The 23,143-nt window shown below is 39.4% G+C and overlaps 1 long non-coding RNA gene across 2 annotated transcripts in view; it reads left to right on the forward strand.

Moving 5' to 3' along the window:
* LOC147580694 (uncharacterized) overlaps positions 1 to 22,567 on the forward strand; it is a 442,720-nt gene extending 420,153 nt beyond the window's left edge. The window contains exon 4 of one of the 2 annotated variants that reach the window (XR_015250754.1): positions 22,314 to 22,567. This is a non-coding gene — a long non-coding RNA (uncharacterized LOC147580694). The remainder of the gene's footprint in view (positions 1 to 22,313) is intronic. The other variant, XR_015250753.1, reaches the window with a different exon arrangement.
* Positions 22,568 to 23,143: the final 576 nt, after the last annotated feature.

The raw sequence follows: 23,143 nt of genomic DNA on the forward strand, positions 1-23,143 counted from the left end.
AGTTTCAAGTGTGGCTAAAAGCAGGGGAAGGCTTTGTGACGGGTCCTGCCTGCCGTGTAAGATGCTCTGACATTGGGCTGTATGACCCTTCTGACTCAGTAGCTCTTCGAGTGTCTGTTGCAGATAGATATGCTATATGGGGCTTTTGTAAAGCCCTTTAGCCCAATCACTTTACTAGCTTTGGGTTTTAGAATCAAATCATATCATCTTCAGTAGATAACGATTCTTCTTTTGATAAACAGCTTCTGGCTTATCACCAGCACCTGGAAGAAGAGGAAGAACACTTGTCCATGGGCCCCTAAGATTCCCTGTAACCTAGCTATCTTTAATGAACTGGGTATTGTGTGGGCCCACCAAGCTATAGAGTTGGATGTGCACAGTGGTTTTCTACCATCAAGTAGAAGTGGTGAATGTGAAAAGGCCTGAGAAGTCACGAAGACACCAACCTATAAATTGCATGGTTCACATTCCCATGGCACCTACATTTGCTACTTTGCTTTCTGTCTCTCAGCAATCATATATGGTCTCATGGTTAAGTATCTGGGATGAGATACTTAAGAAAAGATACCGAAGGAAAAAAAAAACCGGTCTTGATTCACATATGATTCTATACGATATGCTGAATCTATCCAAAGTAGGTATTTGAAGCAATATAGCCATATCCCAGGGAGGCTCTGAAATCCAATAGTGAAGATAAATCCTTCCAATGGCAAAATTTTTAGTGTTGCCCATGTTTTTTACTTTACTTGTACTGGGAGGTGTCCAGTTGTGCAGATGTACATTAATTTATGGGCAATAGTTAACAATTTGGCTGAATGGTAAAAATTAGGAACAACACAATTGGGAAATTGGTAACATGGATGTCTAGGAAGGAATTATAAGACTATATCTCTTCAAATGGGCACTTGAGAGTGAAGATATTGTAATTGCTCACAGCTAGAAACATAGGGGTGCCTGGGTGGCTCGGCTGATTAAGTATCTGACTTGATTTCAGCTCAGGTTATGATCTCATGGTTCGTGGGTTCGAGCCCCATGCTGGGCTCTGTGCTAATGGTGCAAAGCCTGCTTGGAATTCTTTCTCTCTCCCTCTCTCTCTGCCCTTCCCCTGCTCAAGCTCTCTCTCAAAGATAATTAACTTGGAAAAAAAGAAAGAAAGAAAGAAAGAAAGAAAGAAAGAAAGAAAGAAAGAAAGAAAGATAGAAAGATAGATGGATGTTCGGGACAAGATGGCTCATTCTGCAGATGTCGGCCATGCTCTTTCCCCAGTAACCCCTAACCTCGCACATTGAGCTCGTGAAAAAAGCAGCTATGGAAGCAGGCATGGAGATGATGCATGAACTCAGCAACATAAACATCTATTCAACAGTGCCGTTCTGGCTACAGGCACTGATGAATTCCCAAACTGCCTACAGCAGAGATCAACCCTGAGCCCCCAATATGGCACACAGAGGGCGAGCCAGCCGTCTGTTTGCAGGTTGGTTATGTTGGATGATTTCCATCATAGAAGGAGCAGCGTTTCTTCTCACTAGACTGGATTCTTACTGTGGATAAAGATTTGCCTTTCCTGTTCAAAATACTGCCTCTAAAGAAACAGGCTGTAGGCTTCTAGAATATCTTATTCACTGATATTTTACACAGATGGATTCAGACCACCTGCAACACTAAAAGTACTACAATGACTTGTATTGATGGAATGCATCTATCCCACCATGTCTTCCATCACCTGCATCATCTGAGCGGTTAGAATCATGAAACAGCCTTTAAATCTTTAAAGATTCAGGGGCGCCTGGGTGGCTCAGTCAGTTAAGCGTCTGACTTCGGCTCAGGTCATGATCTCACAGTTCATGAGTTCGAGCCCCACGTTGAACTCTGACGGCACAGAGCCTGGAGCCTGCTTCGGATTCCATGTCTCCCTATCTCTCTGCCCCTCCTCTACTCTCTGTCTTTCTCTCTCCCAAAAATAAATAGCCATCAAAAAAATTTAAATCTTTAAGATCAGTTATAGTGCTGTCCATTTGGGGGTAAGGAGGAATATGTTAACAAAGTGATAAGTTGTTAGAGGTGCACCTCTTACTATCCTGCCATGTTTTGTGATAAATGTTCATTATAGGGCCACCTGGGTGACTAGTCAGTTGAGCCTCCAACTCTTGATTTCTGCTCAGGTCATGATCTCATGGTTTGTGGGTTCGAGCCCTGCACTGGGCTCTGAACGGACAGTATGGAGCCTGCTTGGGAATCTCTTTTTCTCCCTTTCTTTCTGCCCCTCCCCTGCTCTCTCTGTCTCTCAAAAACACATAAAAATAAACTTTTTTAAAAAAGTTCATTGTCGGGGCACCTGGTTGGCTCAGTCGGTTAAGTGTCTGACTTTGGCACAGGTCATGATCTCACAGTTTGTGAGTTCGAGCCCCGCATCAGGCTCTGTGCTGACAGCTCAGAGCCTGGAGTCTGCTTCGGATTCTGTGTCCCTCCCTCTCTCTTCCTCTTCCCCAATAATGCTCTCTCTCTTTCTCTCTCTCTCTCTCTCTCTCTCTCTCTCTCTCTCTCTCTCTCAAAAATAAATAAGCATTAAAAAAAATTTTTTTTAAAAAGTTCATTGTAAACTACAATCTAGTTCAGTCAGGACTGCAAATGGGGAGATACTCCAGGAGTGAAGGTTCAGTTCATCCCACCCAGCAGGGAATCATGATGCTTTCTGAGGTCCAAGAGAATAAAAAGTGGCTATTGGAGGAAGAACATCATATATACCAAACATGACCCCATGAACAATTGCAGCAGTGATGCCTGACCTATGTTAGCAATTAATATACGTTTCAATATTTAATTTACAAGATATCAAAACTGGTGTGTGACTCAGCTTGGAGAGAAGGGAACATCACCCAAATGCAGATAAACTGCCTTTGCCCCCTTTTAGGGAGAAGGTAAATATGTTTTGGTTGCATTTGGAATGACGTCATGTTATATCGATTTTGCTTTTCTCTTTATTTGTAAAAGAAGTGTGTATGTTGCCAGGCTGACAGGGAATGGACCGCCCGATTTTGGTATGTCAACGTGGCTAAGCTGTGAATGACATTTTCCAGAATCCTTGACCCTGCGTGGTTAGAAGTAAACAGGGGGCGCCAGGGTGGCTTGGCTGGTTTTCCATGGGGTTTCTCTAGGCTTTGGGTTGACTGACTTTTCTCAGTCCTAGCTGCTGCCTTGTCCCACTGCTTTGAGATTCCACCTTCTCCGCACTACTGCTGTTAGCTTTATCATAGGCGGCCTGGTCCAGCTCCCAACGATGGCATCGCTGAAAGGCAGAAGGGCCCTCACCCATCATTGTTCCAGTGCCTTATCAGCCCTCAAACAGATGCCTTTTACTCTGATTCTTGCAAAACTCCAAGTAGTTGATGAGCTCTGTCATTTGACTCATTTTAATTTTATTGCATATGTCCTTCTAAGCATCTTGGTACAAAATGCCCCCCGGGACTTATGTGGAAAACAATTTCCTTCTTGATAATCTAATCTCTGTCCCCATCTCTTCCCACTGATACCTAATTAATATCCCTGAATAGAACCAGTACATCCTAATAGTTTTCTCGGAGTGGATTTTTTTTTCTCCATTCAGTTTGTTGTTTGAGAAATGCATACCCTTAATTTACCCTAAATCCTCAGAACCAGCTGTCTCAAAGGGTCTACCTTTATTCTGTCCCCTCAAAAAGTCTTTTTAATCCTTCAAAGATTTTTCCTGATTTTCCTAGTGTGCCCTGCTATATCCTGAAATGCCAATGTGCCAATGATGGGCCCAGATTGAGTCCTTCCTTTTGTCCTAAGTATATGTATGCTTGTCAGACTCTAAGTCCTAACATTACTGGCATATTCCCATGGCTTTAGAGCAACCAAATATACTGTGTTTCCAGGTACTTTACAAGGTACTGGATGACGTATAAGGAGAAAAAGACTGCACCTGGGTGCTTATTTGAAACATATACTTGGACAAGAACATTATTTTATAATTTCATGCATGGAAAATATCAATCCTTCGATTTCATTTTTCCTAGCTGACAGGAGAGAAAAATCTCAAAACAGACATTTTGCTCGTATAAGAAAAATACTCCTGTTACATCGTGGTATACACCACTATGAAATCAATGGCACCCACGGTATGTTGCAAGATAACGTTATTCTTTATGCTTTATTATGACCACTTGGAATGCTGACATTCAAGTTTTCCTCCAAGGTCTGGAAAAAAAAAATTCTTGCCCAGCTTTAAAAACAGGGCTTTCTTCTTCTTTCTGAGGTCTACACAAAACTTCCTTCTTTCAAGACTCACGGAAATAATCTACCAGTTACTGTTAACATTCCTCTCCATTCATTGAGTTTAGAAAGCGCAGGGTCATCCGAACTAAAATCTCCCTGTTCCCCTCTGACTCTCCAAATGCTAGAGAACAGTGGGTGCAGCTAGGTTCAAAGTGGCATTATCTGAAAAGTTTCAGTGAATAATGGATCTCAAATGAGGAGTCGAGACAGAGTCGTCGTGGCTTCGATGAGTCAGCCGGCAATGGGAAGCCGCTTTGGCACAGCGGGTGGGGGAGAGCTCCAAGGTTTCTGTCTCCTTTGTGCAGTCCAGGTGTTCTCCGAGTGGAAGAAGGACCTTTTTGTCCATCTTTCTTTCAGCGCTTTCTTCCCCCCTCCCGTCCACCCGTGGGTCAGACCCTCCAAATTGAGAAAGAAAACCGCTTTTCTATGGGATCGTAGAATTTTCTGCACAATAGGAATACACCCGCCGAAGGGGTCGATCCAAAACTGCAAAACCAAATGAAGGGGTTCAGAAATATAAACTAGAAGTTGTCCCGCTTTGTCACCTGCCGCCGCTCTTCCCTCTAATAATAGAGTAATTGCTCATTCATGATGGTAAGCCGAAAGGAGGGTGATTATGCATGTGCCTGTACAATGGTAAGAAGTGGCACTTTGTTCCCTGTGGCTGGCACCCAACAAAGGCAGCAGTGAGCAGCAGGGTCTGGTTCCCCGGGTAGCCATGGTGTAGAAGCCGGCCATCCTGGCATCGGTCCGACGGGTTGCTTTTGTGTTCACAGACTGCAGTGTCCTCCCCGTTGAAAGGGTGAATATGTGGGCCTTCACACAACATCGGGGCTTAAATTAGTTGGATCCATGGGGCCTCTTGGAGCACCTGCCCCCATTCTCAAATTCCAGCTCTGTTGGGAATTTTTATCTGTCTCCCTTCTCTCACTCTCCCCCTTTGTAATTATGTTTAATCCCACAGACACCTGCCTTGGCTTTGGGGGACCACTGACAAAAAGAGATGAAAAGACCTCCCCCCTCCCCCATTTGTATCCAAATCTACCAAATAAACACAACAGGCCCTGGCTAATTAAACATGTCTAGGGGGAAGGTGTGAGGAAAGCCCCACGAATAAGGCAGAGCGCGACCTCCCCTCCAGTTCTGTGGGGCCGTCTTCACCTGGCTCCAGATTCAGAAAAATATCTACATTTTAAACCTTCCAGCCCTGAAGCTTCTAATGGTAGTTCTCCTGAGATCTTCTGTGATGGTTGTATTTTCAGTACCATTTTATTCGAAAAGCATTACAGTCCTCCCTTTCCTGACCAGGAGCAAGACAAGTAAATGACAGGCTAGATCATTTGTTACTGAAACGGTGCCTTGAAAGTTGCATATCTCCACGTGAGAAAGCTTTCTCTTTACCGTGTCTTCTGCCTCCCCTCGATCACCTGGATTTAAGATTAATTTTGTTAAGAATTCCTATGAAATGACTTTTACACGACAGATTACTTTCACGTTGAAAATGCAGCGTAACTCTTTGAAACATTTTGGAAAACTGCATGGTCTGTTCTGGGTTTTCACCAGCATGTGGTACAGAAACAAATAACGATTTCATTTTTATTTTATTTTACTTTTTAAAATTTGTTAAATGTTTGTTTAGTTTTGACAGAGACAGAGAGAAAGAGAGAGACAGCATTAGTGGGGGAGGGGCAGAGAGAGAGGGAGACACAGAATCCCAAGCAGGCTCCAGGCTCTGAGCGGTCAGCACAGATGCATGTGCTCGAACCCACGAACCGTGAGGTCACTACCTGAGCTGAAGTCCGGATGCTTAGCCTACTGAGCCACCCAGGCGCCCCAAGGATTTCCTTCTTAAACAGTTATGAAATGAAAGGACCCTGGGACATAGGTGCTTGGGTGAAATTATCTCAAAAGTTGGAGGGGAAAAAAGGTTTGGAGAGGCAGTTGAGGCTGCGAAAAGATGGTAAATAATTTAAAATAAGATCTAAATAGGCACAATAATTACCTAAGAATAGAAATTTTCGGGGCGCCTGGGTGGCGCAGTCGGTTGAGCTTCCGACTTCAGCCAGGTCACGATCTCGCGGTCCGTGAGTTCGAGCCCTGCGTCGGGCTCTGGGCTGATGGCTCAGAGTCTGGAGCCTGTTTCCGATTCTGTGTCTCCCTCTCTCTCTGCCCCTCCCCCGTTCATGCTCTGTCTCTCTCTGTCCCAAAAATAAATAAACGTTGAAAAAAAAAAATTTAAAAAAAAAAAGAAATTTTCTTTTCCTGTCCACCCAGAGGGTTAATGTAATCAATATAGCCCTGAAAGAATCTGATGTCTGACACTAAGTGAAGGGAATGTGGTTCTCTTTTGTATTAAGTCTTACTGGTTAACTGGTAGGAGGGGGCTTTTGGAGTCTCCAAGCTTGTGGATGGATAGATGGGGGTAGAGTGTCAGTTTGGATCACCCTCTTGTGTGGATGAAATTACATCTTTTTTGTTGTATAGGACCAAAAGTAAAGGAAGAACAATCTAAATAGATAAACAAGTTTGCATTAAAAAAATCATATGAGCTAAAACTGTCCTTCTTAAAACACAAACATGCTGTTGAGGCTCCTGGTATATAACCAATAATTGTTGTGTAATTTTTTGAGTCCAAACTTGGATTGAAAAAAAAAACATACAAAAATATGCAATTTATGCATTGAACTTTCCTTTTACTTGTATTTGACCAAAATCTTAAAGTCTACATCCATCCATCTACAAAAATTACATAAATGGTCCAAATCTCTATAAGTCAGCCATAATATTGCTCATACTTTCCTGGAAGCATGTGATTTCTGATCTGTACAACGTAGTTCAGGAATATGTAATCCAACATCACATGCAGCTTTGGATTATCTTGGGAGAGAAACTGGAACATGTTGACAAACGAGAATATTTTATTGGAGCCTCAGACATGGGACATTATATTAAGGACTGTGGATGATGCTTTGAAACAATTTATATGTTCCAAGGTGCTAATCTTTAAAGTTGAGCAGGAGGAAAAAAATAGAACTTCTATGTATATTTATTTTTATTAAAAACAAGAAATAGTGTGGAATAAGGGAAATGTCTACAACATATGATCGATTTTCTCTGGAACCCCCATTCCACCCATCTGCCGAGCACACCATGTGTTCCAGAGGTAGGTGAGGTATCAGGAGGAAGTGTCCACCCCGCAGAGGGACGGTCAGCGGTGTCCTCATGCACGTGTTGGCTTTCAAAATTGCGTGATGTATTGTACTTTGCATGCTCTGGTTAGCGGAGATTTTAAAGGATATTATCCTGTTTTAACTGAACTAAATTCTTATGAAATGGGCAAGTGGCTTAAAAAGAGTCCTGAGGAGTAGGTCTGCGTCAAAAATAATACAGATCATGTAATTGCAGCCAACAGTCGGTGACAGAGCTGACACACGTCTGCTTCATATGAGCTCTTCATCAACTGCTTCAGGAGGTGAAAAGAATGATATAATCAGATCTGACGAGAAATCAGTGCCCTAGAATTAATATTATTCAGAAGATTATTTGAAACAGAGATGTGTATCCATGGTTAATGATGAGCCTTGCCTTAACTGTATATTCTTCCTTGAGATTTTGTTAAGAAGAGTGAAGCTATCGAACTTGACCAGATACTTTTAAAATATCATTCATTTCATTTCTGTCTCATCCCTTAAATTTTGCTACTTTGTGTGCATATAATGGTCCACACATGTATTAGTACATTATTAAGTCTGTATTCTACATTTGTGCATCATTACATTATCTCCATTTGATAACTGGTTCTTTCCTGTGCTCTCTGTGTTGTTGGCTGAGTCACATAACCTCTTTGAATATCAGTTACCTCAGCTAGAAAATGTTGCTCAGTTATCAAGTCCAAATTAATTGTTTGGGTTGGTAAAGACTTAATGGTACCTAGCCTCAGGTATCTTTTGCCAGGATTTTAACGAGAGGTGAAAAATCCCATGTGCCCTTTTCCAGAATCTTTAACTAGTAGCCTGTCTGTTAGACTTTGCCTCACAAAAACAAATCCATGGGTTGAGAGAACTCACGACTTCAAGGAAACACAGTTATCTCTGGGCTCTAGCTGAAAAAAAAAAAAAGATACACGTATGGTTTCCAAGGTAGCGTTGCTACCAAAAACATATGTATATTTAGGAAATCTGCCTGAACTTTGAGTGACCTGAAATCTACCAGCACACATTATCGGCTGGGACATCTGGTGGTCAATGAACTTATTTATTTATTTATTTATTTTACATGACGCAGCTGTACTTGAGCAGATGACCAGGGGCTGTGCAATCAGAGTGTGAATAGCTGAATTAGTAAATCATATTAGGCTTTCTTAGGCCCTTGTTTAAGGGCTACATGTGCCTTTTTAATTTTCCTTTATTAAGGTTGGCCCCAAACATAGCAGTGTTAGCAGTAGGGTTATTAGTGACTTATTTGCTTCATTAAAATTTATGGCACATTTTACATCCACCATCTGGGGCAATGTCTCCCCACCTCACTGTTAAAATGTAACCTAAAACCATGCCTGGCACTGATAATTCCTGAAAAAAAAATACACTATAGGTGGGATTCTTTTTTTCTAAAGCCAGGATTCTCCTGCCAGGAACTCAATACACAAACACTGTAACAGCAAAGTCCATATTTCCAATCCAACCACACTCAATCACTGCTGAATACAGCGTCTTCTGTTCAAATGTTTTGCTGTAAGTTTCTTGTTTATAGGTAAAGGAAAAAAAAAGAAAGGGAGTTGTTATTTTAAAAGTCGTAAACCCTGTGGAAAAATGGGGGAAAGAAACTTAAAATGCCTTTGGCAGAATACTGCATATCTTGACCTCCTGTGGTTTAATTCAGGGATATTTGGGTTTAGCAGGCTGCAGATATATTAATAACAGGATGGATTTAAAGTAAAAGACTGAGATATTTAAGAGTTTGTGGACTTTCAGGTTGTGCCTGATCCACAAAAATGGCTTAAGTTTTGAAAAAAATATTAGCAGTGGAGGAGGGGGGGATGGTCCACTTCCAAGTTTAACCTCTTGTCTCATATTCAAATTCCTGGGACTTGAATCTATGAGATTACAATGGAAGATTCTTGAATATAAAATCTGAGATACATTTAGCAGTGGATCCAATGATATGGAAAGAAGGATATTTGAGATAACACTTGTGGATCCACATTCACTTGGGGTATAAACTCTGTCTATTAAGCAATTATTTCTTTTGTTCAGCACACACACACACACACACACACACACACACACACACACACACACATACACACACTACTGCTACTAGGATTCTTCAACTAGATATCATTCTCTTTGGGTTCCAAAATTTGACATCAAACTGTTACAGTGCTATGGTAAAGAATTGAGTCAGTGTTGTAGTGTTGTGGTGACGAGCATATCCGGGTCCCATTGGTGCCACTTATTAGCTGTGTAATCTCTGTGTCTGTGTTTCCTTATCTGTGCATAGGGAAAAGGAATATCATCTAAACCTCTTATATAGAGTTTGTAATAATCAAATCATGTCATGAATGTTAAAATTTTTGAAAACTAAAAAAAATTATTAGCAAGCTATGTGTTATCATTTTTTTCCCCGGTAAGTTAATAAAATGTTTGAGTAGGAAAGATCTTACAAAGCTAGGACCCACCTCTCCAGACAATATGTTAAAAAAAAATCAAACAGATAAGATATTTTGATTGTATTAAAACTCCAGAAATGGAATTTAAAGTTTGTTTGGAGAGTCACTAAAAGGTATAAATGGCCCTTGCTGCCAAATTTTTCCTACTTTTAACCTCAGTTTCAGATTGTTTATTAGGAGCCCCTTTTAAGTTTCCACAGCATAGAGTCTCCTCTCTGGAAATGGGAGATCAGATGAGTAAAGACCCTTCTGATCCTGAAATGACTTTTACTAATTCTTGCCTCAGTTTTCCCTTTTCTAAGTAAAATCATACATTTAAAATTAAAAATTTCCCTCAAAGTGCTATTTTACATCCGTTTAATGACATTACTAAAATTAAAAAAAATTAACTTCTAAATCTATATCTAGATAACATGTTTCATAAATTAGGATAAAATAATTAAAATAAAATTAAAGCTGAGAGGATTTATTGTCATCAGTCTTGAACCAACAAAAAATGTTTAGAAAAGTTATTCAATAGAAGGAGAATGATATCCAGATAAAAGTTTGGGTGTACACAATAAATTGAAGTGAAACTAGAAATAGTAAAAATGTAGGTAAATATAAAATAATTTGTTTTAATTTTCAATTGTTTAAAAAAGACAATAATCCATAGTAAAAATGAATAACAAATAAGTAGCAGGAAAAAATAGAAATATAAAAATGCTGTGTCCAACAGAAGGAATGGAAGAGTGAAACAAGGATATAGAGTTAGTGGGACAAATGGAAACCAGAATTTACTAGATTTAACCCAACTATATTTGTTATTACATTAAATATAAATGTCCTAAATAACATAATGAAAAGCAGGAATAGATGAATAATAAGGAAAGACCTTACTCTATGTTACCTAAATACAGTTTTTAAAAAAATAGATCAGTTACGAGTAAAATGAAAGAAGACAGACCTTGTATGTTAGCTTCCTGTGGCTGCTATAGCAAATTATCATAAACTTGGTGGCTTAAAACAATAGAAATTTATTCTCTCATAGTTCTGGAGGCCACATGTTTGAGGTCATTATCCCTGCACCAAGTTCAGTGTCAGCCTAGTACCATGCCTCCAGGGGCCCTAGAGGAGAATTTGTTCCCTGCTTTTTCAGCTTCTGGTAACTTATGGCGTTTATTGATTTGTGGCTGTATCTCTGTAATCCTTGCCTCTGGGTTATAATGCCTTCACCTCTTCTCTCTGTGTCAAATCTCCTTCTGTCTCTCTCTCATAAGGACAAATGTGATTGCATTTAGGACTGATTCAGATAATCCAGGATAATGTCTCTCTCAAGATTCTTAATTTAATTACATTTATAAAGTCTTTGTCATATAAGGTGACATTTTTTAGTTCATGGTATCAATGGAGGATTGGCTTGGGACACCATGCAATTACAAAAAATAAATAAATAAAACTGGAATCACTATATTAAAAATATCAGAAAAAGTAGATGTAGTAAGATGGAAAATCAACAACGTTAATAAAGTATATTATTTAATGATAAAGAAGTCAATATCAAGACATTATAATAATTCAAAATGCCTCTAATAAAAGTGCCTTAAAACACACAGAGCAAAATCTACCAAAACTGAAATAAGAAATAGAGAAATCCACAAGTATTGTTAGAAATTTCAACAAACTTGTCTCAGTAATTGGTGGAATAAGTAGGTAGAAAATCAGCAAAAATACAAACTTTGAAAACAGTGTCAACAAATTTGACCTATTTGACATTTATAAAACACTCTATCCAGCAATAGCTGAATACAAATGCATTTTAAATACAATGGAATATTTACCAAGTTGTCTTATTTTGTGGGAAATAAAATTAAATTTAACAAGTTGAAAAAGATTGAAATCATACAAATATGTCTTCTGACTCTAGAGAAATAAAACTAAAGAGCAAAACCATAAACATGTCAAAACAATCCATAGGCTACACACACGCACATACACACACACGCACATACACAAATAGAAAATTTTTGAACTAAAGGACAATTAAACATATTCAAATTTGTGGAATATAACTAAAGCAGTGATTAGAGGGAAGATTTTAAGATTAAATGCTTACTTGAGAAAACAAGGATTTTAAACAATTACTTAAGGTAATTTCTTTAGAAATTAGCAAAGCAAAAGCAATTGAATTCAAATAAGCAGAAGGAAAGCAGTAACAACGACAAAAGTAAAAAATAAATGGAAGTTTTAACCTTAGGAAATAATAAAAATGAGTCAAAAATAAAAATAAAAATATAAATCAATCAATCAATCAATCAATCAATCAATCCCAGTTAGTTAACATATAGTGTAATTTAGTTTCAGGAACAGAATTCAGTGATTCCTTACACTGAATACAACCCCTTAATACCCATCACCCATCTAGCCCATCCCCCTGCCCAACTCCCCCTTCTCATCAACCCTCAGTTTATTGTCCATAGTTAAGAGTACCTTATGGTTTCTCTCTCTCTCTCTGTCACTTTGCATCTGTAATATTGTGTCTTTCATTAAATTTGGTAAATTTCCAACCATTATTTCTTCTAATGTAGTTTTTCCTTTATTATTTCTCTCCTTTTTTCTGGCACCACAATTAAAATCTTTGGTAGATATCTTGGATCATCTCACAAGTTTCTGAGGGGCTGCTAATTTTGGCCTTTTTTTCTTTAGGTCCTTAATTTCTACTGAATGGTTTAATGGGATCTTTCCTATGTCCTCTCTTTCTGCTATTAATCACATCCAGGGATTTCTTTATTTTTTTCTAATATGAAAGTTATTGTCAAATTGGTTTCCATACAGCACCCAGTGCTCATCCCAAAAGGTGCCCTCCTCAATACCCATCACCCACCCTCTCCTCCCTCCCACCCCCCATCAACCCTCAGTTTGTTCTCAGTTTTTAAGAGTCTCTTATGGTTTGCCTCCTTCCCTCTCTAACTTTTTTTTCCCTTCCCCTCCCCCATGGTCTTCTGTTAAGTTTCTCAGGATCCACATAAGAGTGAAAACATATGGTATATGTCTTTCTCTGTATGGCTTATTTCACTTAGCATAACACTCACCAGTTCCATCCATGTTGCTACAAAAGGCCATATTTAATTCTTTCTCATTGCCACGTAGTATTCCATTGGTTATGTAAACCACAATTTCTTTATCCATTCATCAGTTGATGGACATTTAGGCTCTTTCCATAATTTGGCTATTGTTGAAAGGGCTGCTGTAAACATTGGGGTACAAGTGCCCCTATGCATCAGCACTCCTGTATCCCTTGGGTAAATTCCTAACAGTGCTATTGCTAGGTCATAGGGTAGATCTATTTTTAATTTTTTGAGGGAACCTCCACACTGTTTTCCAGAGCAGCTGCACCAGTTTGCATTCCCACCAACAGTGCAAGAGGGTTCCTGTTTCTCCACATCCTCTCCACCATCTATAGTCTCCTGATTTATTCATTTTAGCCACTCTGACTGGCGTGAGGTGGTATCTGAATGTGGTTTTGATTTGTATTTCCCTGATAAGGAGCGATGTTGAGCATCTTTTCATGTGCCTGTTGGCCATCCGGATGTCTTCTTTAGAGAAGTGTCTATTCATGTTTTCTGCCCATTTCTTCACAGGATTATTTGTTTTTCAGGTGTGTAGTTTGGTGAGTTCTTTATAGATTTTGGATACTAGCCCTTTGTCTGATATGTCATTTGCAAATATCTTTTCCCATTCCATTGGTTGACTTTTAGTTTTGTTGATTGTTTCCTTTGCAGTGCAGAAGGTTTCTGTCTTCACGAGGTTCCAATAGTTCATTTTTGCTTTTAATTCCCTTGCCTTTGGAGATGTGTCAAGTGAGAAATTGCTGCGACTGAGGTCAGAGAGGTTTTTTCCTGCTTTCTCCTCTAGGGTTTTGATGGTTTCCTGTCTCACATTCAGGTCCTTTATCCATTTTGAGTTTATTTTTGTGAATGGTGTAAGACAGTGGTCTAGTTTCATTCTTTTGCATGTTGCTGCCCAGTTCTCCCAGCACCATTTGTTAAAGAGACTGTCTTTTTTTCCAATGGATATTCTTTCCTGCTTTGTCAAAGATTAGTTGGCCATACTTTTGTGGGTCCAATTCTGGAGTCTCTATTCTATTCCATTGGTCTGTGTGTTATTATACATGGAAAACCCGATAGACTCCACCAAAAGTCTACTAGAACTGATACATGAATTCAGCAAAGTCACAGGATATAAAATCAATGTACAGAAATCAGTTGTATTCTTATATACTAATAATGAAGCAACAGAAAGACAAATAAAGAAACTGATCCCATTTACAATTGCACCAAGAATCATAAAATACCTAGGAATAAACCTAACCAAAGATGTAAAAGATCTGTATGCTGAAAACTATAGAAAGCTTATGAAGGAAATTGAAGAAGATGTAAAGAAATGGAAAAACATCCCATGCTCATGGGTTGGAAGAATAAATATTGTTAATGTCAATACTACCCAAAGCTATCTACACATTCAATGCAATCCCAATCAAAATTGCACCACACCAGCATTATTCTTGAAGCTAGAACAAGCAATCCTAAAATTTGTATGGAACCACAAAAGACCCCGAGTAGCCAAAGTAAGATTGAAGAAGAAGACCAAAGCGGAGGCATCACAATCCCAGACTTTAGCTCTATTACAAAGCTGTAATCATCAAGACAGCATGGTATTGGCACAAAAACAGACACAGAGACCAATGGGATTTCTTTATTTTAAATAGTATATTTCTTAGTTCTATAATTTTCATTCGATCATTGTTAAATAGTTTCTAATTTTCTGCTTGGATTTTCTGTCCGTACAAGCAGATTTTCTCTTAGAATATTGAGCATACTAACAATAGCTGCTTATGTGCTAATTCCAACATTTATGAATAGAGTTGGTCTCTATTCATTGTCTTTTCTGTATAGAACAGCTTATGTTTTCCTATTTCTTATTATGTTGAGTCATTTTGTACTGTATTCTGGACATTGTGAATGACATCTCACAAAACTCTGTGCCAGTTATGTTCCTCTAAAGAGTTCTGTGTTTGTTTTTTGGAGGCTGGTAAGTGGGCTTGACTCAAACTGAAAATTCTGTTTTGTTTTCCTTGCAGTTCAGTTCTTTTAGTCTTGCCAGGGATGATTGTTTGCATAATGCATGCATTTGAATCCTTCATGTGTCATACAAAGGTCAGCCAGAGATTTTGGGAGAGTGCATATATAGAATCCAAGGGTCCCTTCTCTGACTCTGCCCTCCTGGAATTCCAATTTCCAAGGGATGTGGTTGCCCCAAATTTTGTTCTGATTTATCAGTCCAGTAATGTTGAGGTTTTTCTATTGAAAGTTATATTTGTCCCACATTGAATCCTGGGGACTACTCTCAGGATAAAAGCTGTAAAATGGGGAAATTCAGACAGTATCATCCCCATGTTAGTTTTCTAGTACTGCCATACAAAATGACCTTAAACAGGGGGTCTTAAAAATAAGCTTATTCTTTGGGCTGCAGGTCCAAAATTTAGGTGATAGCGGGGCCTTGCTCTCTCTGCAAGCTTTAGGGGAGTATCCCTCTTTACCTTTTCCTAGCTGCTGATGGTTGCCTGAAATCTTTGATGCCCCTTAGCTTGTAGACACATTACTCTAATTTCTGTCTCCATCATCAACATGTTATTCTCCCTGTGTGTTTTCATGTCCAAATATCCCTCTTTCTTAAGGAAATTAGTCATGCCATATGACCTCATCTTAACTTGATTACATCTGCAAACACCCTATTTCCAAATAAGGTCACATTTGCAAGCATGGAGGTTAGAACTTGCACATATCTTTTGAGGGATATAGTTCTACCCACTACAGTTCTTTTCTTGCAAATGTTCCTTCTCAAAGAGAGTCTTTGTCTCTTTTGGTTCACTATGTGATATCTTTATGAGTTGCTTTCCTTTTTTTCCAGAATTTATAGTTGTTATTTCCAGAAAGGTTTTTTTTTTAAGTTTATTTATTTTGAGAGAGAGTGAGCACAAGCAGGGGAGGGGCAGAGAGAGAGAGGGAGAGAGAGAGAATCCCAAGCAGGCTCCATGCTGTCAGCACACAGCCCAACGTGGGACTCGAACTCATGAACTGTGAGATGATGACCTGAGCCCAAATCAAGAGTTGGATGCTTAACTGACTGAGCCACCCAGGCTCCCCAGCAGGGTTGGTTTTATAGAATCTATTGTGCCATACTTGAAGTGGACCTTCTTTCCTTCACAGCTATGTCTGTCAATCAATCTCTCTCTCTCTGTCTCTCTCTCTCTCTCTCTCTCTCTCTGTCTCTCTCTCCCCCTCTCCCCATCTATCTATCTGTGGTCATCTATCTATCTTCTTTCTGTCTCAGTTTTTCTGTGTGTGTGTCTTTCCTCCCTCACCACCATACAGATACAAAACCCAGGCCCTTGAGACTTTAGATAGAAGATTTGTGATCTCACTGGATTTAAGCCCAAATAATTCTCAGCTAGTTATTATATACTTCCTCCTTAATCACAGGTTTGCTTCATTCTTCATTTCTTTAAGAAAAAATAAATTTAAAATGTAGACAAAAAATTAAATGAAAAGGCAGACTTTCTGGTTGTCTTACATTTTTGTGTGTGTGTGTCACTTTTACCTCAAATTTTAAAGAGGAGGCTAGGCTAGACCTAAAACACAGATTTCCTAATGGTACATCCCTGAGTACATGCCCCTCCTCCTGACAATCTCCAAACTTTGAAATTTTCATGTTTGATTTTGAAGACAGAAAAACAACTGGACAAAAACCTTCTCTGTCTACAAATGCTCATAACTCTCAAGGAATTCTCTGACCATTTGAACTTCAATACATACAGCTACGTGAGGGTGATTGTGAGGATGAAGTATATCAGTTGAGTTACCATGTGTTGCATATCCAAACAAAAATGGACCCCGTTCACCAGAATTGAGCCTTATGTTCCTTTGTGCCTTTTTCATGCTTTCACTTCCCCTTAATGCCTTTTGTTGGGACTTCTGAAATGACAGCCTTATATACAGCAAAATTACTGGTTGAGGTAAATGGAATTCATACCATACATAACTTGAACCATCCATTGGTTTTGATTGGATTTTCCCCCGAAGGCTGCTTACAGTGGCTCTTAGATCATAGTTGCTCTTAGATCCTTTTGCTACACGTAGTGAACCAGCGCCATGTACACAATTCTACACAGTGCTCCCCGAAAATGGTTTTTCTCTTTTCATCTCACACACCTAGGATTTTGTGCAGCTACAGCTACCTTCTCTATAAATTCTGCCTTATTAAAAGCACAGCAAGTCTTTTGTTAATTTGAGTATTCAAGCTTTATAAGTATAGGTTCACTCATTTTTTTTATCCCTAGGCACTCAACTTTGCTGTGCCTACCGTGTGGATAATAACATGTGCCTTATCCGTGCTTCTGAGAAATGCAAGGAAAGTTAATTAGAAAATGTCAAGAAAGCTCTCCAAGATCCTGAGAGGAAAGAACATCATGTGACTACAGTGTATCATTAGTATAAAAATAAGATCATTCCCAGTCCCATAGCTCTTAAAGAGCCTTCACACATTGCTACTGCATTTAAAAAATAAAATTATAGACTCACTGAACTGGGCAGAATCTCAAGGAGTTATATGGCCTATTCCCTGCTTCAGGAGAGACCACAATTCTACCATCCCATATGACTTTGTAACCTATTTTTAAGACTTCTAAAGGAAAACTTCTAAAGTTCCAAAACTCCGTTTGATAATTTGTTTCTACTGCTTAATCTCTTTCACCCGCATAAGATATTTGTTAATCTGCTTTTTAGGAAATGTAATGCAATCTAATATTATTCAGTATGCAGACTGGAATTTCTTGGTCAAGAATGACTGACCTCAACTATTGTTACACAGCTAAGTAAAGTAAGTATTGGATGTGAGAGAGAGGACAGAGATGGGATTTGACCCTGAAATCGGGTCAAAGTCTCGATTGTAAATTTTTTATTTAAAAGAATATTCTTATAAAATTTTAGGAATCTATTTGACGTATGAATTTGCAAAAGCTGTCCATTTCCTCCAATCTGTTTTCCGTGACATCTACTTTATTTATTTATTTATTTATTTATTTATTTATTTATTGCCAAAAATCAGATTTTAAAAAAGAAGTATTAGATTTGTTCTAAAAAAAATGGAAAAAATACTTGACAGAGCCTAATAAAATTACAGTCTCCTTGGTATTTTCCTTAGTATAATCAGAGTTACAGCATAATCAGAAATATTTATAGAAGGCTCAGTAGGCTGCTTTCTACTGTAGCTTGGGATTCCAACTAATGTATGCAGTGAGTGAATGGAATTATTCAAGGAAAGGATGTGATCATGCACAGTTTAATTTACAGATATACAGCATTTCAGGTGACATATATCTGAGAACCATATATAATTTGAATCGTTTTTATTTTCATAAATTTGAGGAAACGAATTATTCAGTAGTCAAGGAACTTATCTGAACATTTCTACGAAGCAGATACTGTCCTCCTTCCATTTATAAGATTCTTGGTGTTACCTTGCACTATGTATGACCAGTTCTCTTGGGTCCGGTCCCTAGCCTACCACTTTGTATTTCTCTTCTCTTTGGCCAGCTTCATAATGCCTCCAGATTCCATTTGCCCTTGGACCTGTTGAGTCTGAGAAATCCATAATTTAAACAAGGAGCAGTGTCAAGCACACAGTTGCAAAGACCTTCAGAATTTATTCAACCGAATTTAATTCAACCCAAATTACGGACCCCCTTGTAGTCTTCTACCAATAATTTGCACTTTGGGCTATAACAAGTGCCATTGTGTTTATATAACACACTATATTCAAGACTTAGTAGTAGCTATGGCTTTTGAGTAATTTGCTATAAAAATCCACAATATACTACAAAATATAGGAAATCCTTGGAATTTATGTTAGCAAGATAGGACATTAAATGGAACATTTGATCCCAACTCTTTTGTTCTGTACCCACGTAGGATTATAAGGGCATGTACTCAGAGGATCCAGATATTTGTTTGACTATTTCCATGCTTCCCAATCCTCTAGACAAAGCACACGTTGCAGAAAAAAGAAACGTAATAATTAGAAGCAGCACATCAACAGCAATGCATGTGATTTCTTTTTGAGGATCCAGAACCAAATTTTTGCCCCAAAAGGACATCAAAACTAAAATCAAGCTTTTTCCTGTAGCAGTGATTTAAACAAACATGTGCTGGGACTTATTTGTAGACATAAAGGTACACAGCCAGAGGTTTTATTCAGGATTGCTATTAAATAAACTCCCCTCAGGGCCTTGTAAAAGATGGTATTTGAATTATAAGTAGACATATCCCATTTTCCACATTCTGCAAGCCACTGAAGATTTCTCACTGCCTACATTGTGGCAAGGGGAGTGCCCTCTTTTGAGTTTCTGTTGAGCCCTGTCTCTATAGTAATTATGAGTTTGGAGATCATTAAAAGTCTTAAATTTTGCGGGGGGTGGGCAGAAAGAAGACTGCTTTTGAAGCTCTGTGGCTGATCAACAACATGTTCTAAAAAGCTTTTGATGTATACATGGCTCATTAAGTAAAGGTCAAAATTGGACAATGTCCTGTTAATTTCCTTTTGCTAGAGAAATCAATATCTGCATCAACATTCATTAAATTTGACAGAAGCTAAGAAAGTTAGATGTGAAATGTAAATCAATACTTATTCCTGATAGGATTAACTTGCTGTACAGAGAGTATAAAACATCAATTCTTTCCACATATTGTTCAATCCAATACTCCACTCTAGCCTTAGGGAGACAGCTTTTTGCCTTTTTAGCCTTCACCTCTAATCTGGCTTTGGGTTTTTGTTGGCTGGAGCTGGGTATGCCAACCTTGAACAGGTTTTACACCTTCTTAACATATATGCAATGTGATACTTTATTTTGCATTATGAAGTTTGCAGATTGTTAAGACTAAATCATGTGCCAGCAGCACAGCCCCCAAATTCTAGGTATTTGAAAGTTTCAGAACATATTTTATTTCTGTATGAAATTTGCAGGTTAAAGAGTTTCATTTTTCCCCCTTGCAGTTATCAGCAGAGCTTTTGGTATCCTATGAATCCCAAAAGAGTAAGTTTGGGAAAGTTCAGTTTATTGACACAGATATCTAGGAGTTGTTTGCTTTGTTGGTGGTATTGCTATCTCTGAGACAATATATAAACTATACCACTATGCGATTCCATGAACCCAGCCTTATTTCAGTTGACGCTGATACTCATAATTAAAGCTATGTGCCATTGCAAGACTCTGAGACATCCTTTGAACTGAAGAATATTAAATCATGTGCATTAAACTATTGGTGGGAATGCAAACTGGTGCAGCCACTCTGGAAAACAGTGTGGAAGTTCCTCAAAAAATTAAAAATAGAACTACCCTATGACCTAGCAATAGCACTGCTAGGGATTTACCCAAGGGGTACAGGAGTGTTGATGCACAGGGGCCCATGTACCCCTGTGTTTAGAGCAGCACTTTCAACAACAGCCAAATTATGGAAAGAGTCTAAATGTCTACCAACTGATGAATGGATAAAGAAGATGTGGTTTATATATACGATGGAATACTACTTGGCAATGAGAAAGAATGAAATCCTGCCATTTGCAGCAACGTGGATGGAACTGGAGGGTATTATGCTAAGTGAAATAAGTCATTCAGAGACAGATACCATGTTTTCACTCATATGTGGAACTCGGGAAACTTAACAGAAGACCATGGGGGAAGGGAAGGGGAAAAATAGTTGCAGAGCGGGGGGGGGGGGAGGCAAACCATAAGAGACTTAAATACAGAGAAAAAACTGAGGGTTGATGGGGTGTGGGGAAGAGGGGAAAATGGGTGATGGGCATTGAGGAGGGCACTTTTTGGGATGAGCACTGGGTGTTGTATGGAAGCCAATTTGACAAAAAATTATATTAATAAATAAATTATGTGCATTATAGTTGCAGTGTTCTGTGGATTTTATTAGATTTTGATGTTTTTGAAAAATGTTTTAATGTTTATCTTTGAGAGAGAGACAGAGAGAGAATGCAAGCAGGGGAGGAACAGAGAGAGAGGGAGACACAGAATCCGAAGCAGGCTCCAGGCTCTGAGCTGTCAGCGCAGAGCCCAACTCGGGGCTCGAACCCATGAACCGTGAGATCATGACCTGAGCCGAAGTCAGATGCTTAACTGACTGAGCTACCCAGGCACCCCAGATTTTGATTATTTTTAATAGAAAAGGTATAAATGACAGTAATTGCCACTCCCCCCCCATACACATTCTAGCATTAGATAATAATCTCTGCATATGTCACATTTATCTGGAAGTCTAAACAAGAAATGATTGCTTTTCCCCTCCAAACAAATTTGGTTTCACTGAAATTTTCAACAGGTGCCAGCTGGCATTGTACCCTCTTGGGTCCTTCTTCATCTAGTTGCTCTCTGGCCACCCAGGAATTTCTCAGTAGTATCAGAACGGGAGCTGGTTGGTAATGGGAAAAAATCCAAGCCAGAGAGAACTGGACTCCAGGGGCTGAATGGGCTCATCAGGAGGTGATAAAAGAGGTTATCTAGAAGGATTGTAACAGAAATCAAGGGGAAACACCCAGGCATGGGAAATAGCAGGAGGGATGTTGATGTTTTTCAGGCAGAAGTTAGAGCAATCACTTTGCAGGATAAATAGGTTTCCATCACTTTCCTGCTTTAAAACATTCAATGACTTTCTAGACAATTAAAATAAATCGCCTGTTTCTTAACTTGGTCTCTGAAGTTCTAGGTAATTTGATGCCAAGCCTCCGTCTCTACACTTTGCTCCTGTCACTTCGTGCATCATTCACCATGTAGTTAAATCTTCTTTTTATCCCTGAACATGCCAAGCGCCAGGGTGCTGTCCTCGTCATCTCTGCTGACACACTCTTCCCCTAGACCGTTGTGTGGCCGCCCCTCTCCTTCCTCTGGACTTAGTGGATGTTACACGTCTTCACAGACGTCTTTCCTGATCTCACCCTAGACAAAGTGACTCCTGCGCTGGGGATGTACCTTCTGCCATTAGTGTTATTTTCTTCACAGGACATTTAGTTTATTCATATTCATATTTCTAGGGCATTCACTGGAAGACAGAGATGCAGACATGAGGGGCTCAAACAGGGAACCGGTGACTGAACTTGGAGTAAAACTGAGTTCCGCGTTCGTGTTTTAATTCCAGTTGTGTTCACAGGGTCCTTCCTTCCTTGTCTTGGGAGGAAACTCTTTGGGGACCAGAGGCCACACTGTTTCCTGATTCTAACTCTGTGCTTCCAATTCTCATTCTCCTCGTAGACTCACCTGGTCCCATGCTATGTTATGCTGCCCAGATACCAACAACTCATTGCCAGGCCCTCTGAAACCTCCCGGATATCAGCCCGTCTTCAAGGACTTCTGCCTACTTCTGGCGTTTAGACTCTGACAGACTTCCATTGGCAGGCAACACTTCCTCGAGTCCGCTCCCATGGCTTTCCCACAAGATGCCCCGGAAGATCCATCTAGTTGCCATGGTTACAGGTCAGTCTGGCTTTGTCCACGTGGTAAAGATGCATGCTTCCTACGTCACATTTGGATTAAAATTTCTGGAGTGACCTTAGTATAGAACTTCCAAATATATTACAAAATCAGAAGAAAATCTGCTATAAAATCAAGACTCTTAAACTTTAGGTCCATCTCTTACATCTCAGACCCTTCTACGGCCTTGAGAAGTGCCTTGGGGGCTTACTGCAGTCACATATTCCTATACAATTTGAAAAAGTATGGTATTCCATTCTGAACCCCCTTCCATCCCATTTGCCCTCATGTTGGCTGGTGTTGGGTGGCCGGGAGCCTTTCCGGGGGCATCTAGCTAGGGGGCAGTTAATTTAAGAATACATTTATGGTGGATTTATTGGGATGTGTTTATGTGGTTCGCAATCACTTTCATGTATGCGGAAGTTATTGCTGGCCATTCTGACACAGCCTCAGAATTTCTTCCACATGAGCTATGCTCGTTGGTTATTGAATGCTAAAGCAACACCTTAGACTCTAAGGAAACAACGGTGATGCAACATTTGGTGCGGTTTGGAAAAAGTGGCAACTGGTGCTGGGTATGGATATGCAGGCTGGGTATGGATATGATGATC

The sequence above is a fragment of the Puma concolor genome, chromosome B2, assembly GCF_028749965.1.
Source record: "Puma concolor isolate L17-30 chromosome B2, mPumCon1.1.hap2, whole genome shotgun sequence".
Lineage (NCBI taxonomy): Eukaryota > Metazoa > Chordata > Mammalia > Carnivora > Felidae > Puma > Puma concolor.